This window comes from Cetorhinus maximus, chromosome 28 (assembly GCF_964194155.1).
Source record: "Cetorhinus maximus chromosome 28, sCetMax3.hap1.1, whole genome shotgun sequence".
In the NCBI taxonomy this organism is placed as follows: domain Eukaryota; kingdom Metazoa; phylum Chordata; class Chondrichthyes; order Lamniformes; family Cetorhinidae; genus Cetorhinus; species Cetorhinus maximus.
The window spans coordinates 4,638,376-4,654,206 of NC_135906.1; the positions used below are offsets into that span (position 1 = coordinate 4,638,376).

At 49.2% G+C, this 15,831-nt stretch overlaps 1 non-coding gene and 1 pseudogene across 1 annotated transcript; both read left to right on the forward strand.

Moving 5' to 3' along the window:
- The first annotated feature begins 3,856 nt into the window (after nucleotides 1-3,856).
- Nucleotides 3,857-4,037, forward strand: LOC144669099 (U2 spliceosomal RNA; annotated as a pseudogene).
- A 9,039-nt stretch (nucleotides 4,038-13,076) lies between these two features.
- Nucleotides 13,077-13,259, forward strand: LOC144669157 (U2 spliceosomal RNA). Its single transcript, XR_013573613.1, has one exon. It is a non-coding gene; the product is annotated as a U2 spliceosomal RNA (small nuclear RNA).
- The last annotated feature ends 2,572 nt before the right edge of the window (nucleotides 13,260-15,831 follow it).

Below are 15,831 nucleotides of genomic sequence, written 5' to 3' on the forward strand. Positions count from 1 at the left end.
ACTAAATATTTTAATTTTCTTAACCAGTGAGATTGAACGAACCGTGATGCATGTCCAAGACAAAATAGAATATAAAGCAATGTAAAGTAAATTAATAACAAATTGAGAAAGTAAATATGGAACACAAAATATTTTAAAACTAGGGCACAGGTTAAAAACATGATCCTAATTTCTGTTGAACTGAATGAGGCGAGTCATTACAGTGCGTGACCGATTTGTTTAAGTGTGCGGGCCCATTAAACTTTTTGCACAGCCGCGCAAATTTAAAGGGGCTTATGTGGCGGTGTGTCTGTGAGGAAACCTCTCCTCATATCTTGTATCCCACTGTGAAACCGTCTTCAGCTCCCAAATTGCACTCAGACAATGTGCTACATTTGCATATTGTGCAGGAGTCGGGGGAGGGGTCATGGGGCTGCCCCTTGTCTCTGTACTTGAAATGGCAGCCAGGCAGCAACTGTAGTGCTTCCTCAAATCCAACCTGAAGAAAAGGCAAGACATGTTGGGTGCTGAGAGGGAGAAGCATTGCCACTTTAGGTTCTACTTGGATTTTACTGAGGTAAAAGGTGATTGAAAAAGTCAAGCCTTTCTCCCCTAGCAGTTACCACTGAGGACAGAAATAATACCGAGCGCTGATCTATCACCGAGCACTGAGGCCGGCCAAGGGGAGGCATCTGAAAGCTGCAGAGAGAGCAAGAAGCCAGGATGGACGACTGAGAATACTGGCTGAGATAGACAGCAAAAACTGTGACACAAGCTCAGGTAAGCGTGGTGTTTTGCAGTTCAAGTTCATCACTTTGTGACAGTATAGGTATTTTTCACTTTCCTAGGATAAGGCTGTTCCCTTTCTAGAAGTTAGAAACAGCCGTGCAGATGTATTTTCTGCGCTCCTTTGCTTGCCTGCTGAATAGGACTGATGGGAGGGGAAAAGGTGATTAAAAGAGAGCCGACATCATTGCAGGCTGGCAGATGGTGTGCTGTGCTGTGCACGCAGGTGGTTTTGTTGTTTGGCTTGTGTGTGACTTCTGGTTGAAGCTGAAAGATTTCTAAAATTTTGAAGGAAATAATCTTCGAGAAGGGGAGAAACATTTTCAACATTTTAACAGGATCTAAGGCTGTTCGCTGTGTCGTACCTGTACTTATCCTTGCTGCCACCTGCCTTCTCACTGCTGATCATCATCTTGTGTTATTATAATGATATAATGCATTGGACTTATTTACTGTGACTTCATAACATGACACATTTCCCTTCTGGTGATGTCATGCTGACATCCCGTAAAGGAAATAGACCAACAGTCAGCCCAAAAGAAGGCCCAATGCCAAGCAAAGGAAGCCCATAAACGAGGATGCTAGACAGCTCGTACAAAAGAAAGCAGGGCATCAGGAAACAACTCAACAGCAGCTGACGTAGTACTCTCCAGGTTCAGTGCAGGAGAAGCACTGGAATCAGTAAAAAGTAATGCCCCTACATGTCTGAACATACAACTTAGGAGCAGGAGTAGGCCACTGGGCCCCAAGAGCCTGCTCCACTACTCAGAAGATCATGGCTGATCCGATTGTAACCTCAACCCCACATTCCTGCCTACCAGCGATAACCTTCCAACCCCGCCTTGTTAATCTATCCAGCTCTGTCTTGAAAATATTCAAAGACTCTGTTTCCACCACCTTTCGAGGAAGAGAGTTCCAAGGACTCTCTACACTCTGGGAGAAACGCTGCTGACTTTGCCTTCCCTGTAGATGTGGAAGGACTTTAGCTGCATACCTGGTCAGCTGGCAAGCTCCACAGACCGATCGGCGCAGGCTTGGAGGGCCGAAGGGCCTGTTCCTGTGCTGTACTTTTTTTTCTTCTTTGTTCTTTGACTGCTCAAGCTGAAAGCAAAGACAAAAATACAGCAGGCCTCGATCGAAGAACTCCTCTGCGCTGTGAGCTAGTTGCTCACACGGAAACTCAGCTACAAAGACTCATGGATTGTCTCTCATGCCTGTCACGTGTTCTCCCTTGTGACTGAGTGTTTCTCGAAATTTTCCATTACCTGCCAGTTACACGACACATCTAGCGCAACCGTAGACAGCGACCTTTCTCCATTACGCCTTTGCCCCAAACTTTAGTGCGTCCCTCAGCACGTAGTCCTGGACCTTGGAATGTGCCAACTCTTTGCAATGGAAGACCAACAAGTTTCGGACAGCCAAAGAGTGTCTTTCACCGAGTGGATCCTCCGGCGGTAGTTGATGTTTGTCTCGGCGTGTGTCCCTGGGAACAGCCCCTGGAGCACAGAGTCCATACCTGTGTCACGGAACTGCTCGGGATGCACCTCGACAAGAACCACGGCCACTCTCTTCAGAGTTCTGGTGATGAGGCATTCTGCCAAATGACCCTGACGGTCTGTTCGGCGAACCGTCCGCCGGAATCCACCATCTCCTTTTCCCGCAGGGCCTCTAGGGTGATACGTGCTAACCACTGCCTGATGGACTTGCGGACAAAGGTGTTTCTCTGCATAAGTTTTTCCACACGGGGCAGGTGATACGGCACTTGGAGCGTTCCGCGGCAGGGTGGCCAGACCCATCCTTCGCAACACCAGGGACAGGTAGAACCTCAGCACGTAGTGACGCTTGGTGTTTGGGTCTACACACAGCTTGATACTGCCATACACAAAGGTGGCCATCAGGATGAGGGTGATGTTGGGCATGTTTTTTCCCCCTTCATCCAGAGTTTTTTTACATCATGTCCCTGCAAACAGGATCAACTTTTGACCTCCAGATAAAGCGGAAGATGGCTGGCGTGATCGCCACAGCGCAGGAGTGAGGAATGGGCCAGACCTGCGCCACGTACAGCAACACCTGTCCCTGGTGGAAAAATTTATGCAGAAAAACACCTTTGACCACAAGTCCATCAGGCAGTGGTCAGCACGTAACGTCCTAGAGGCCCTGAGGGAAAAGGAGAGGGTGGACCCTGTGGGATGGTTCCCCGAGCAGACTGTCAAAGTCATTTGGCAGAATGCCTCATCGCCAGAACTTTCCAACAAGCACCAAGACGTAGCTTGGCTGGTGGTGAGAAAGGCCCTCCCCGTCAGATCCTTCCTACACGCCAGGAGGCTCACCCCCTCTGCACGTTGCCCTCGAGGTGGCTGTGGTGGGGAAGAGACCGTTGTTCACCTCCTTGTGGATTGTGCCTTTGCAAAGAAAGTCTGGAGAGAGATGCAGTGGTTGCTGTCGAGGTTCATCCCGAGCAGTTCTGTGACACAGGACTCTGTGCTCTACGGGCTGTTCCCAGGGACACACACCGAGACAAACATCGACTGCAGCTGGAGGATCATCAACTCGGTGAAAGAGGCGCTTTGGTCTGCCCGAAACTTGTTGGTCTTCCAGCACAAAGAGTTGTCCCCGACCGATTGTTGCGGACTGGCACAATCCAAAGTCCAGGACTACGTGCTGAGGGACGCACTAAAGCTTGGGGCAGCTGCCGCAAAGGCGCAATGGGGAAGGGTCGCTGTCTAAGACCTTTCTGCCACAGCGCACCGAGAGACTGGGAACTGTTTAGAGCCCCTCGGGCTGTACAGCTCAAAATGAAAGGCTGTAAATGATTGTAATATTGTTTGTACTGATGCACCTGGTGATACATTTTGTAAAAGTTTAACCTGGATTGTACCCTTGTAATGTTGTTTTTGAAATGGTTTGGAATGTGATTGAAGATATTTTATGAATAAAGTATATTTTTACAAAAAAAAAAAAAATCTGTTCTTATTGTTTGTACTGATGCACCTGGTGATACATTTTGTAAAAGTTTAACCTGGATTGTACCCTTGTAATGTTGTTTTTGAAATGGTTTGGAATGTGATTGAAGATATTTTATGAATAAAGTATATTTTTACAAAAAAAAAAAAAAAAAATCTGTTCTTATCAGTTTAATATCTGATACGTCCCTTATCTGGGGACCATATATTAAATTGATTTTTGGAGCAGGGAGATGGAATAGGGGCTTGCTCCGTCCACTCCACGCATCGACCCGGTATTGCAGTATCTCTGGGAATGGTGCACCACCCCTTTCCAGGGGATTTTCAATGCTAAAAATAGTTTTCTTACAAACATCTGCTTTCTTTACTTTTCAACATGCACATCTTTCAAAACACAACTTTCTTTCTTTCTCACTCACCCGCACCATCTACACACAAAAAACACGCACGCTCACCCAACGCTCACAGACACCACTCTCATCTCACAAACACTCTACCTCACTCATACAAAAACATCTTTCACTTGCAAATACACCTCTCAAACACTCTCTCAGCTGCACCTTTCGCCTCACAACACTTTCAACCAGCTCTCTGCTGCCGCTCCCGCCCGCTGCTGCTGCTGCTGCTGATACAGCAACAGTCAAAACTCACACCTCAAAGCTCACACACTTTACACAGCTACTCGGAAACGTCTACATCCACGTTCACACAATCCTTACGCTGCACAAGGAGCCCATTCCGCCCGTCGTGACTGCACCAGCTCTCCCAATGAACATTTCACTTCGTGCCATTCTCCTGCCTTCTCCACGTAACCCAGCACATGCTTTCTTTTCAAATAATCATCTCATTCCCTCTTCAATTGAACCTGCCTCCGCCACGCTATCAGGCGGTGCATTCCAGACCCTGACCACTCGCTGCTCCTATCACTTTTGCTTCTTCTGCTAGTTACTTTAAACCTGTGCCCGCTCCTTCTCGATCCTTTCATCGGTGCAAGCAGTTTCTCCCTATCTACTCTCTCCAGATACCTCATGATTTTCAATACCTCTATCAAGTCTCCTCTCAGACTTCTTTTCCCCAAGGAATACAGTCCCAACTTCTCCAATCTTACTTCATAACTCAACTTCCTCGCCCCTGGAACCAAACTCGTAAACCTCTTCTGCACTCTCTCCAATGCCTTCACTACCCTCCTAAAATGCAAGTCAAAATGCAATCCATCAGAGTCAGCATGGCTTTATGAAGACTAAATCGTGTTTGACTAAATTGCTAGAGTTCTTTGAAGATGTGACAAGCAAAGTGGATAATGGCGATCCTGTAGATGTAGTATGTCTGGACTTCCAGAAGGCATTTGATAAGGTGCCGCACAAAAGATTAATACACAAGATAAGATCACACGCAGCTAAGGGTAATATATTTGCTTGGATAGAGCTTTGGCTAACCAACAGAAAGCAGAGAGTCAGGATAAATGGGTCTTTTGTGGATGGCAAGCTGTAACTAGTGGGGTGCCACAGGGTTCGGTCCTTGGGCCCCAACTATTTACTTGGATTCAGGAGTAGAAGGTACCATAGCTAAATTTGCAGATGACACCAAAATAGGTGGGAAAGTAAGTTGCAGTGAAGAAATGAGAAATTTACAAATGGATATGGACAGGTTAGGTGAATGGGCCAAAATTTGGCAGATGGAGTTTAACGTGGATAAGTGAGGTTATCCAGTTCAGCTCCTACAGGCAATGGTCACGGTGGTGGTCCCACGGGCCATCGATCTGGTCGGGCGGAAACGACTCTCGTTCCTCCGGCCTGGGTATTCTGCTGCGGGGAGGCAACTTCACCGTCTCCGAGGTCAAGGAGGTGGTGGGCGGGCGACTCCTCGTAGCAGACGTAATGTACAAGAACGCTCCACTCCGGTTAATTAACGTGTATGGCCCGTCACAAGGAGCTGAGCGGCTGGAGGTTTTTCAGCAGCTCCCACTGCTGCTGGCGACCTCCAGGCCGGTCATTCTGGGCGGGGACTTCAACTGCATCATCGATGCGGCTGGACGATCCGGCAGGGCCGGAAGCAGATTGGACGCTACGTCCAGATCCCTGATGGAAACAGTTAAGGATGCCAAGCTGCACGACGTCTTCAGCAACCCTGCAGACGGAGCGCAGCGTAGATACACCTGGTCGCGGCCAGACGGGTCCATTCGTTCCAGGATAGACTTCCTCTTTGTGTCCCGTGCATTCACAGTCAGATCCACCGAGGTCAAGCCGGTGTTCTTCTCTGACCACTGCATCCTACTGGCGGACTGCCACTTGGAGAAGGACCTGAGGGTGGGCAGGGGGGCATGGAAGCTATTCGTGCAACTGCTGACCCCAGAGAACATTGAGGAGCTCAAGAGGGCTTATGAAGGTTGGAGAACCATGAAACCCCTCTTTGAGTCCCTGACACACTGGTGGGAAGCGATCAAGGGAAACACCAAGAGGTTTTTCATCCTCAAAAGCATCCAGAAAGCTAGAAAGGAAGAGAGGGAAATGTCCCGACTCCAGAAAAAGATGCAGAATCTGCTCCGGCTGCAGTCGGTGGGGGTCGATGTCAAGGAAGAACTCCAAGAGGTGAAGAGCCAGCAAGCCTCGCACTTTGCCTCCAAGAACATCTTCCGTTCCAGAGTCCGCTCCGTGGAGCAGGATGAGACGTGCTCACGTTTCTTCTTCCAAAAGGAACAGAGAGAGAGCTCTGTGTTCAGCAGCCTGAATGAAGAAGACAGATCAGTAAAGTCAGCGCAGTCCGACATTTTGAGGATCAGCAAATCCTTTTATGCCGGATTTTATGACGTGAAGCCGACGGACAGCACGGCCTCCCAGTCCTCCTTGTCCTCTATCACGGAGGTCTTAGGCGACAGTACACGGGAGAGGCTGGACAAACCGCGAACTCCTGACGAACTGACTTAGGCCCTTGAGTCCTTCGAGAAGAGTAAATCTCCCCAGAAGCGACGGCTTGCCGGCGGAGTTGTATTGGGCTCTGTGGGACTGGATGGGCCCAGACCTGCTAGGGGTGTACGAGAGTATGCTCCTGGCCGGCAGTATGTCAGAATCCATGAGGAAAGGCATCATCACCCTCATGTACAAGCACAAGGAAGAAAGGGAGGAAATTAGAAATTGGCGACCCATTTCACTGTTGAATGTGGACTATAAGATTCTGTCCAAGGTCATCGCCAATCGGGTCAAATCCGCTCTGGAATTGGTGATACACCCTGACCAGACCTGCACTGTGCCGGGCAGGAAGATCTCTGACAGCCTGGCGCTGCTCAGGGATACGATTGCCTATGTGCAGGACAGGGGTGTGGACACCTGCCTCATCAGCCTGGATTAGGAGAAAGCCTTTGACAGAATATCGCACACCTACATGGTGGATGTGCTCTCAAAATGGGGTTTGGGGAGGGAATTCGCAATTGGATCCAGTTGGATCCTACTCTACACTAACATCAGTAGCGCAGTCTCAATCAATGGGTGGGAATCAGATAGCTTTCCAATTAAATCTGGAGTCAGGCAGGGCTGTCCTCTCTCGCCTGTTCTTTGCTGAGTCCATCAGGAAGGATCCGGGCATTAGAGGAGTTACGATCCCAGGCAGTGGAGGCACTCAGATCAAAGCCTCCCTGTACATGGACGATGTCGCCGTCTTCTGTTCTGATCCGCTGTCGGTGTGCAGACTGATCCACATCTGCGACCAGTTCGAACTGGACTCGGGAGCCAAGGTAAATCGTGGGAAGAGCGAGGCCGTGTTCTTTGGGAACTGGGCTGACCGATCCTTTGTCCCCTTCACCGTCAGTGCTGACGGCCTGAAGGTGCTGGGGATATGGTTCAGAGGGACCGGGGTATGCGTTAGAAACTGGAAGGATCCAGTGTCTATGGTGAAAAGGAAACTGGGAATCTGGGAGCGACGCTTCCTCTCCGTTGCGGGTAAGAACCTGGTCATCAGGTGTGAGGCACTCTCGCTGTTGCTGTACATGGCGCAGGTCTGGCCCATTCCAGACTGCTGCGCGACGGCGATCACCCGAGCCATCTTCCGCTTTATCTGGAGGTCGAAAATGGATCGTGTCCGCAGGGACGCGCTGTATAAGCCTCTAGATAAAGGGGGAATAAACGTGCCCAACATCGCCCTCACACTGATGGCCACCTTTGTGTGCGGCTGTATCAAGCTGTGCGTAGACCCTCGGTACGCAAACACCAGGTGTCACTACGTGCTGAGGTTCTACCTGTCCCCGGTTTAGCGAAGGATGGGTGTGGCCACGCTGCCGCGGAACGCTCCAAGTAGTTGGACCGTGCCGTACCACCTGTCCCTGGTGGAAAACTTTATGCAGAAAAACACCTTTGACCCCAAGTCCATCAGGCAGTGGTCGGCACGTAACGTCCTATAGGCCCTGCGGGGAAAGGAGATGGTGGATCCTGTGCGATGTTTCCCCGAGCAGACTGTCAAAGTCGTTTGGCAGAATGCCTCGTCTCCAGAACTTTCCAACAAGCACCAAGACGTAGCTTGGCTGGTGGTGAGAAATGCCCTCCCCGTCAGATCCTTCCTGAAGTCTCACCCTCTCTGCATGTTGACCTCGAGGTGGCTGTCGTGGGGACGAGACCGTTGTTCACCTCTTTGTGGAATGTGCGTTTGCAAAGAAGGTCTGCAGAGAGTTGCCGTGGTTTTTGTCGCGGTTCATCCCAAGCAGTACTGTGACACAGGTCTCTGTGCTCTACGTGTTGATCCCAGGGACAGGGACGCACATCGAGACAAGCAGGTGGAGGATCATCTACTCGGTGAAAGACGCTCTTTGGTCTGCCCGAAACTTGTTGGTCTTCCAGTGCAATGAGTTGTCCCCAGCAGAGTGTTGCAGACTGGCTGGCACATTCCAAGGCCGAGGACTACGTGCTGAGGGACGCACTAAAGCTTGGGGCAGCCGCCACAAATGCGCAGTGGGGAACGGTCGCTGTCTAAGACCTTTCAGCCATAGTGCACCGAGGGACTGGGAAAGGTATGGACCCCTCGGCCTGAAAGACTCACATTGAATGTATGCAGTGAATATTACATTTATCACAATTGTATTGAAGCACCTCAGAGTGCAACATGATCTATGTAGATAACTTGAATACTATTGCACTGTCTGACTGCCTGTAATGAGCATGTTGAAATGTCTGTAATGTTCATTGATCGTATTGAAGCGTCGCAGGGTGCGACATGATCTATTTGAAAAACTGGAATATGATTGCACTTTTTGCGATGGCCATTTTGAAATGTTTTGTAATGTTCTTTCAGATATTTTATGGATAAGGTATATTTTTCCACAAAAAAACGACAACAGTTACAAAGAAAACCAACAGCAGCAACAACAGCTCTTCTCCACAGTCTGAATTAGAATTTCAGAGTCAGAAAACAGAGCAAAAAAACACGCAGCGTCCTGAAATGACAAACCTGAAATGAAAGTGTACTTAGTGTATCAAGCCTTTAAACTGCATTGCTGAAAACTCCTTCCTGCCTGCTAGTGCAACAAGATGCTGCAAAGTATATTACACAGCGAATCAGGCCTTCAGTCGTCTTGACTTGTGCAGCTCCAGTGACTTCAGGCCTCCAAAAGCAGGCCAGTATTTGAAAGGGCTCCTCTTGACAAGTGTAAGACCCTGATCAAACTAAATATTTTAATTTTCTTAACCAGTGAGATTGAACGAACCGTGATGCATGTCCAAGACAAAATAGAATATAAAGCAATGTAAAGTAAATTAATAACAAATTGAGAAAGTAAATATGGAACACAAAATATTTTAAAACTAGGGCACAGGTTAAAAACATGATCCTAATTTCTGTTGAACTGAATGAGGCGAGTCATTACAGTGCGTGACCGATTTGTTTAAGTGTGCGGGCCCATTAAACTTTTTGCACAGCCGCGCAAATTTAAAGGGGCTTATGTGGCGGTGTGTCTGTGAGGAAACCTCTCCTCATATCTTGTATCCCACTGTGAAACCGTCTTCAGCTCCCAAATTGCACTCAGACAATGTGCTACATTTGCATATTGTGCAGGAGTCGGGGGAGGGGTCATGGGGCTGCCCCTTGTCTCTGTACTTGAAATGGCAGCCAGGCAGCAACTGTAGTGCTTCCTCAAATCCAACCTGAAGAAAAGGCAAGACATGTTGGGTGCTGAGAGGGAGAAGCATTGCCACTTTAGGTTCTACTTGGATTTTACTGAGGTAAAAGGTGATTGAAAAAGTCAAGCCTTTCTCCCCTAGCAGTTACCACTGAGGACAGAAATAATACCGAGCGCTGATCTATCACCGAGCACTGAGGCCGGCCAAGGGGAGGCATCTGAAAGCTGCAGAGAGAGCAAGAAGCCAGGATGGACGACTGAGAATACTGGCTGAGATAGACAGCAAAAACTGTGACACAAGCTCAGGTAAGCGTGGTGTTTTGCAGTTCAAGTTCATCACTTTGTGACAGTATAGGTATTTTTCACTTTCCTAGGATAAGGCTGTTCCCTTTCTAGAAGTTAGAAACAGCCGTGCAGATGTATTTTCTGCGCTCCTTTGCTTGCCTGCTGAATAGGACTGATGGGAGGGGAAAAGGTGATTAAAAGAGAGCCGACATCATTGCAGGCTGGCAGATGGTGTGCTGTGCTGTGCACGCAGGTGGTTTTGTTGTTTGGCTTGTGTGTGACTTCTGGTTGAAGCTGAAAGATTTCTAAAATTTTGAAGGAAATAATCTTCGAGAAGGGGAGAAACATTTTCAACATTTTAACAGGATCTAAGGCTGTTCGCTGTGTCGTACCTGTACTTATCCTTGCTGCCACCTGCCTTCTCACTGCTGATCATCATCTTGTGTTATTATAATGATATAATGCATTGGACTTATTTACTGTGACTTCATAACATGACACATTTCCCTTCTGGTGATGTCATGCTGACATCCCGTAAAGGAAATAGACCAACAGTCAGCCCAAAAGAAGGCCCAATGCCAAGCAAAGGAAGCCCATAAACGAGGATGCTAGACAGCTCGTACAAAAGAAAGCAGGGCATCAGGAAACAACTCAACAGCAGCTGACGTAGTACTCTCCAGGTTCAGTGCAGGAGAAGCACTGGAATCAGTAAAAAGTAATGCCCCTACATGTCTGAACATACAACTTAGGAGCAGGAGTAGGCCACTGGGCCCCAAGAGCCTGCTCCACTACTCAGAAGATCATGGCTGATCCGATTGTAACCTCAACCCCACATTCCTGCCTACCAGCGATAACCTTCCAACCCCGCCTTGTTAATCTATCCAGCTCTGTCTTGAAAATATTCAAAGACTCTGTTTCCACCACCTTTCGAGGAAGAGAGTTCCAAGGACTCTCTACACTCTGGGAGAAACGCTGCTGACTTTGCCTTCCCTGTAGATGTGGAAGGACTTTAGCTGCATACCTGGTCAGCTGGCAAGCTCCACAGACCGATCGGCGCAGGCTTGGAGGGCCGAAGGGCCTGTTCCTGTGCTGTACTTTTTTTTCTTCTTTGTTCTTTGACTGCTCAAGCTGAAAGCAAAGACAAAAATACAGCAGGCCTCGATCGAAGAACTCCTCTGCGCTGTGAGCTAGTTGCTCACACGGAAACTCAGCTACAAAGACTCATGGATTGTCTCTCATGCCTGTCACGTGTTCTCCCTTGTGACTGAGTGTTTCTCGAAATTTTCCATTACCTGCCAGTTACACGACACATCTAGCGCAACCGTAGACAGCGACCTTTCTCCATTACGCCTTTGCCCCAAACTTTAGTGCGTCCCTCAGCACGTAGTCCTGGACCTTGGAATGTGCCAACTCTTTGCAATGGAAGACCAACAAGTTTCGGACAGCCAAAGAGTGTCTTTCACCGAGTGGATCCTCCGGCGGTAGTTGATGTTTGTCTCGGCGTGTGTCCCTGGGAACAGCCCCTGGAGCACAGAGTCCATACCTGTGTCACGGAACTGCTCGGGATGCACCTCGACAAGAACCACGGCCACTCTCTTCAGAGTTCTGGTGATGAGGCATTCTGCCAAATGACCCTGACGGTCTGTTCGGCGAACCGTCCGCCGGAATCCACCATCTCCTTTTCCCGCAGGGCCTCTAGGGTGATACGTGCTAACCACTGCCTGATGGACTTGCGGACAAAGGTGTTTCTCTGCATAAGTTTTTCCACACGGGGCAGGTGATACGGCACTTGGAGCGTTCCGCGGCAGGGTGGCCAGACCCATCCTTCGCAACACCAGGGACAGGTAGAACCTCAGCACGTAGTGACGCTTGGTGTTTGGGTCTACACACAGCTTGATACTGCCATACACAAAGGTGGCCATCAGGATGAGGGTGATGTTGGGCATGTTTTTTCCCCCTTCATCCAGAGTTTTTTTACATCATGTCCCTGCAAACAGGATCCACTTTTGACCTCCAGATAAAGCGGAAGATGGCTGGCGTGATCGCCACAGCGCAGGAGTGAGGAATGGGCCAGACCTGCGCCACGTACAGCAACACCTGTCCCTGGTGGAAAAATTTATGCAGAAAAACACCTTTGACCACAAGTCCATCAGGCAGTGGTCAGCACGTAACGTCCTAGAGGCCCTGAGGGAAAAGGAGAGGGTGGACCCTGTGGGATGGTTCCCCGAGCAGACTGTCAAAGTCATTTGGCAGAATGCCTCATCGCCAGAACTTTCCAACAAGCACCAAGACGTAGCTTGGCTGGTGGTGAGAAAGGCCCTCCCCGTCAGATCCTTCCTACACGCCAGGAGGCTCACCCCCTCTGCACGTTGCCCTCGAGGTGGCTGTGGTGGGGAAGAGACCGTTGTTCACCTCCTTGTGGATTGTGCCTTTGCAAAGAAAGTCTGGAGAGAGATGCAGTGGTTGCTGTCGAGGTTCATCCCGAGCAGTTCTGTGACACAGGACTCTGTGCTCTACGGGCTGTTCCCAGGGACACACACCGAGACAAACATCGACTGCAGCTGGAGGATCATCAACTCGGTGAAAGAGGCGCTTTGGTCTGCCCGAAACTTGTTGGTCTTCCAGCACAAAGAGTTGTCCCCGACCGATTGTTGCGGACTGGCACAATCCAAAGTCCAGGACTACGTGCTGAGGGACGCACTAAAGCTTGGGGCAGCTGCCGCAAAGGCGCAATGGGGAAGGGTCGCTGTCTAAGACCTTTCTACCACAGCGCACCGAGAGACTGGGAACTGTTTAGAGCCCCTCGGGCTGTACAGCTCAAAATGAAAGGCTGTAAATGATTGTAATATTGTTTGTACTGATGCACCTGGTGATACATTTTGTAAAAGTTTAACCTGGATTGTACCCTTGTAATGGTGTTTTTGGAATGGTTTGGAATGTGATTGAAGATATTTTATGAATAAAGTATATTTTTGCAAAAAAAAAAAAAAAAAAAATCTGTTCTTATCAGTTTAATATCTGATACGTCCCTTATCTGGGGACCATATATTAAATTGATTTTTGGAGCAGGGAGATGGAATAGGGGCTTACTCCGTCCACTCCACGCATCGACCCGGTATTGCAGTATCTCTGGGAATGGTGCACCACCCCTTTCCAGGGGATTTTCAATGCTAAAAATAGTTTTCTTACAAACATCTGCTTTCTTTACTTTTCAACATGCACATGTTTCAAAACACAACTTTCTTTCTTTCTCACTCACCCGCACCATCTACACACAAAAAACACGCACGCTCACCCAACGCTCACAGACACCACTCTCATCTCACAAACACTCTACCTCTTTCACTTGCAAATACACCTCTCAAACACTCTCTCAGCTGCACCTTTCGCCTCATAACATTTTCAACCAGCTCTCTGCTGCCGCTCCCGCCCGCTGCTGCTGCTGCTGCTGATACAGCAACAGTCAAAACTCACACCTCAAAGCTCACACACTTTACACAGCTACTCGGAAACGTCTACATCCACGTTCACACAATCCTTACACTGCACAAGGAGCCCATTCCGCCCGTCGTGACTGCACCAGCTCTCCCAATGAACATTTCACTTCGTGCCATTCTCCTGCCTTCTCCACGTAACCCAGCACATGCTTTCTTTTCAAATAATCATCTCATTCCCTCTTCAATTGAACCTGCCTCCGCCACGCTATCAGGCGGTGCATTCTAGACCCTGACCACTCGCTGCTCCTATCACTTTTGCTTCTTCTGCTAGTTACTTTAAACCTGTGCCCGCTCCTTCTCGATCCTTTCATCGGTGCAAGCAGTTTCTCCCTATCTACTCTCTCCAGATACCTCATGATTTTCAATACCTCTATCAAGTCTCCTCTCAGACTTCTTTTCCCCAAGGAATACAGTCCCAACTTCTCCAATCTTACTTCATAACTCAACTTCCTCGCCCCTGGAACCAAACTCGTAAACCTCTTCTGCACTCTCTCCAATGCCTTCACTACCCTCCTAAAATGCAAGTCAAAATGCAATCCATCAGAGTCAGCATGGCTTTATGAAGACTAAATCGTGTTTGACTAAATTGCTAGAGTTCTTTGAAGATGTGACAAGCAAAGTGGATAATGGCGATCCTGTAGATGTAGTATGTCTGGACTTCCAGAAGGCATTTGATAAGGTGCCGCACAAAAGATTAATACACAAGATAAGATCACACGCAGCTAAGGGTAATATATTTGCTTGGATAGAGCTTTGGCTAACCAACAGAAAGCAGAGAGTCAGGATAAATGGGTCTTTTGTGGATGGCAAGCTGTAACTAGTGGGGTGCCACAGGGTTCGGTCCTTGGGCCCCAACTATTTACTTGGATTCAGGAGTAGAAGGTACCATAGCTAAATTTGCAGATGACACCAAAATAGGTGGGAAAGTAAGTTGCAGTGAAGAAATGAGAAATTTACAAATGGATATGGACAGGTTAGGTGAATGGGCCAAAATTTGGCAGATGGAGTTTAACGTGGATAAGTGAGGTTATCCAGTTCAGCTCCTACAGGCAATGGTCACGGTGGTGGTCCCATGGGCCATCGATCTGGTCGGGCGGAAATGACTCTCGTTCCTCCGGCCTGGGTATTCTGCTGCGGGGAGGCAACTTCACCGTCTCCGAGGTTAAGGAGGTGGTGGGCGGGCGACTCCTCGTAGCAGACGTAATGTACAAGAACGCTCCACTCCGGTTAATTAACGTGTATGGCCCGTCACAAGGAGCTGAGCGGCTGGAGGTTTTTCAGCAGTTCCCACTGCTGCTGGCGACCTCCAGGCCGGTCATTCTGGGCGGTGACTTCAACTGCATCATCGATGCGGCTGGACGATCCGGCAGGGCCGGAAGCAGATTGGACGCTACGTCCAGATCCCTGATGGAAACAGTTAAGGATGCCAAGCTGCACGACGTCTTCAGCAACCCTGCAGACGGAGCGCAGCGTAGATACACCTGGTCGCGGCCAGACGGGTCCATTCGTTCCAGGATAGACTTCCTCTTTGTGTCCCGTGCATTCACAGTCAGATCCACCGAGGTCAAGCCGGTGTTCTTCTCTGACCACTGCCTCCTACTGGCGGACTGCCACTTGGAGAAGGACCTGAGGGTGGGCAGGGGGACATGGAAGCTATTCGTGCAACTGCTGACCCCAGAGAACATTGAGGAGCTCAAGAGGGCTTATGAAGGTTGGAGAACCATGAAACCCCTCTTTGAGTCCCTGACACACTGGTGGGAAGCGATCAAGGGAAACACCAAGAGGTTTTTCATCCTCAAAAGCATCCAGAAAGCTAGAAAGGAAGAGAGGGAAATGTCCCGACTCCAGAAAAAGATGCAGAATCTGCTCCGGCTGCAGTCGGTGGGGGTCGATGTCAAGGAAGAACTCCAAGAGGTGAAGAGCCAGCAAGCCTCGCACTTTGCCTCGGAGGCCTCCAAGATCATCTTCCGTTCCAGAGTCCGCTCCGTGGAGCAGGATGAGACGTGCTCACGTTTCTTCTTCCAAAAGGAACAGAGAGAGAGCTCTGTGATCAGCAGCCTGAATGAAGAAGACAGATCAGTAAAGTCAGCGCAGTCCGACATTTTGAGGATCAGCAAATCCTTTTATGCCGGATTTTATGACGTGAAGCCGACGGACAGCACGGCCTCCCAGTCCTCCTTGTCCTCTATCACGGAGGTCTTAGGCGACAGTACACGGGAGAGGC